This window comes from Moschus berezovskii, chromosome 15 (assembly GCF_049115385.1).
Source record: "Moschus berezovskii isolate FMDL1 chromosome 15, NW_MosBer_1.0, whole genome shotgun sequence".
NCBI lineage: Eukaryota > Metazoa > Chordata > Mammalia > Artiodactyla > Moschidae > Moschus > Moschus berezovskii.
In genome coordinates, this window is record NC_142474.1 from 40,082,038 (window position 1) to 40,085,846 (window position 3,809).

Sequence of the window (3,809 nt, forward strand, 5' to 3'; positions counted from 1 at the left end):
TTTAATAAAACGCTACTTTGAGGGGACAACCCAGGGGTAAGCATGACTTCAGGCCCAAATTGATGGCACATGTGAATCTTGAGAAAAACAGGATTGAATTCCTTGCTAGTTTTTCTTGCCAAATTTCTGATAGGATTTTGAGTGAAGAAAAAAGCTCTAAAACTGTGTTAGCTTCCGGCATCTGAGTATCTCACTGAACAAAAGGGCATGTGTTTATGGCACTTTTCTTTACAAAAATTTCCCCCTGGTGATCTTTCCTGGTTGCAATCCATCTCAACGTACACTTGTCTGACTGTTGTCCATATTTACTTTAAAAATAGAGCTGCGGTTTAGTACTTTTACATTTTTTTTTTTAATGTAATGGAAAGAATAGAATTTCCTCTTTCATGATGGCACCATAGGACTCTAACTCTAGAAAGCTGCAAAAATAAACTTTAAAGCTTTTCTGCGGTGACCACATGCAGGTCCCCGTCTCCACTGCAACCCCACCCCAGCTCTCCACACTATGTGCACCCTTAGTGTCAGAGGCCCAGCATGTAACTAGGGATGAAAACTCATCTCTGCTAAGTCAGAGGAAACCAAAAAGGTCTGACTTCAATGACAAGTTTTCAGTATTTGCTTTTTAGAAGATTATGATTTCATTTAACCAAACACCCATGAGCAGATGTGATCTGGCCATGCCCTCAAGAGCTATCATGATGCTGAGAGGACCAAACAAAGATGGAAAGAGTAGACTGTGAGATCTCCTCATAGATTTCAGAGGCAAAGAGAGGGGACTTCTGAGCGGCTCTCAGAAGATTCTCAACTGTTAGCTATCCAGACAGTGAAATATCCTCCTGTGGTCGTGAATTTGTTTAGCAAACTGTGGGTTCAATTTCCAGTTTAAAACTAGATTATAATAGATTTTTTTCACAGTTAACACTTCTAAGATGTTAAAAAAAAATAGGATCATGCTTAATCAGTAATAGCTTTAAGTTTCACACCACATCCCCCATGTTGTTCCAACCACACAATAATTGGTCTTTTTTGAAAACAATGTTTTGGTTTAGCTACAGCCCAAGATGGTGGGCTTCCTAGGTGGCTCAGTGGTAAATAATCCACCTGCCAATACAGGAGACACAAGTTTGATTCCTGGGTTAGGAAGATCCTCTGGAGAAGGAAATGGCAACCCACCCCAGTATTTTGGCCTGGGAAGTCCCATGGACAGAGAGGAGCCTAGTGGGCTACAGTCCATGGGGTTGCAAAAGAGTTGGACATGGCTTAGCAACTGAGCATGCACACATGCATAGCCCAAGAAAGCACCTTTATTCACTTTCTTATTTCATTCATCCTGGTGCTCCCAAGTATGTATTTTCCAATCAGGACTTTGGTCTTTCTTTTCCTGATTTTGCCTTTGAGATGAAGCATTCATTAACAAGCCAATGGCACAAACATTGATTTCTGTTAAGAGATTGCATTCTTATTGATTATCCTGTTGTCTCTTGCAACATCACTCTGAACTACTTGATCAAATAAATCATGCTTCTATTTGGATGGTCCAAGGCATTAAGTATAAATAGCCTCTGAATTCCTCAAACAGGGAAGAGAAAGCTTTCTCTTACTGAAAGGGCACCCCTAGCATTAGTATTTTGATGAAATGAAAAAAAAGTTGCCTGGAGGTGAGCACCAGGGATAAGCAGAGAGACGACTGACTTCAATCTAATTTGGGAAGTATTTTGAGGCATAACTTTTATTTGGTTGGGAAACTGCCAAGGACCTGGCTACTTGCTGTCCTAAGACTGTCAGTCCCTTCCTTTGACTGAGGACCTGGCAGACTGATGCATTTCTCTAGGTCCTATGGTCATCTGTCCATCTGGTGGGTTTTGCTTTAGCTGCTTCTTGTTTTGCCTGTGATGTCATGCTCACCCTCACAGGGGGCCACAGCTCCAGCAGTAGAGGGATAGGGTGTTTCCCCAGTGCTTTTCACCCATTCATTCACTCATCTACTGCACAGCACGCTCAGCCGGGCATCAGGCACGTACTGTAAAAGCACCAAGGGCAAAGGGAAAGTGAGATGCCACCAGGGAGGCAACCACTGCTCTGAGCATGCCAGGGAGAGGTAAACAGGCCTCAGTGGATGATAACCACAGATGGTGTGAGAAAGGGGTCCAGGGTTCGAAACCACTGCCTCTCAACACTTTCTGTGCACAGAGATCCCTGGGGTTCTGGTTGGAATGCGGATTCTGACTCAGACAGTCTGGGATGGGGCTCTAACAAGCTCCCAGATGACACTCGCAGGAACCGGATCCCACAGCTTGTCAGCAGGAGCCCTTGCGTAGGCTGAAGGGCCCAGAGAAGACAGCATGAGAGTGTGATGTCCAGGCTGACATTGTTGGGGAAAATGGGACTCGGGTGGGGATTGTTCATGTGCAGGATGGTGGATGGAGAAGTCTTGGGGCAGAAAATGACATGTACACAGAGGCAAAAAGACAGGAGAAAAGATCCATGTTAGTGTCCATAGAGTAAGTTTCCTAGACTTGGGTGTGAAGCCATCCCAGGCCCCGGAGCCTTCTGTGAACCTTAAAAGAGATCACTGAGACGGAGCTGGTTTTCTTTGATTTTCTGCAGTTCAATACCAGTTTCTTCCTCATGGTGAATTCTCTTCTTCAGTAAGCTTGGGCAAAAGGATATTTTATGAAATTAGAATCAGGAAGCCAAGGCCGAGTTGCCCAGCAGCTTTTTCCTTCCCAAGGAGGGAAAATTTGGCTCTTCCTACGTGTCTTTCTTTCCTGTGAGGCTCCTTTATGCTTCACACAAAACACTCTTAACACTTCACTTCTGATGCTTCCCTTCACACCAGCTGGGTGTCCCACAACCTACCCAGTCCGATACTGTTGATCTGGAGATAGTGTCAGGTCTCCAGGTTAGGCTCAGCCCCACAGGAAACCCATCCTCACCACACACACACACACTCTTCAGATGTTAAGTCGCAAGGCCAAGTTGTCCTTCTGACCAACTGGCTATAGATCGGAGGTGCCAACGACAGCCTCCCCAGATGTGATTAATCTGTAGGAGCGGCTCAGGGGATTCAGGGAAATACCCATGTTCACTAGTTCGTGAAAGAACATGGATGAAGATTCGGATGAACACCCAGATGGAAGAAGTGCATGGGGAGGGTGCAAGATAGGACCGAGCTCTCATGCTTTGGGGGGTGCCACCCTCCCAGCACTTCCACGTGCTCACCCACCCCAGACACTCTCAAAACCTGTACTTACAGGATTTTATGGAGGTTTCATCATGTAGGCATGTTCTACCTTTAACTCCATTTTTTAACCCTTGTCCTTTCTTAAGAGAATGGAGGTGGGGCTGAAACGTCCAAGCTTCTAATCACGGTTGGGTCTTCCTGGGGACCAGCCTTCATCCAAGAGCCCACCCAGAGTTACCTTATTAGAAGAAAAGACACCCCATCACCCAGGGATTCCAAGGGTTTCACGAGTCCTGTGTCAGGAACTAGCAAGGGTGGGGGAAGGGGTAGAGACCAGTAACTATTTCCCATGATCTCACAGTCATGCTCCAGGAGTCAGGGAGCTGGGATCAGGGGTTCCTAGTGGGACGACATGCAGAGGGTGGCAGGCTTATGACTGTCTTGCTTTGAGTTCATATCCTCGCCTCAGGCTTCACTCCGGCCCTTCCTTCCTTGACCAGGAGCATCAACCCCAGCAGTGCAAGCTTACTGTGATTGAACTCAGCTCATTTCATTCTTAACGTATCACTCTTTGGATTTTGTTAAATGAATTTCCAGTTGACAGTAGTCTGGATGGCACCATCAG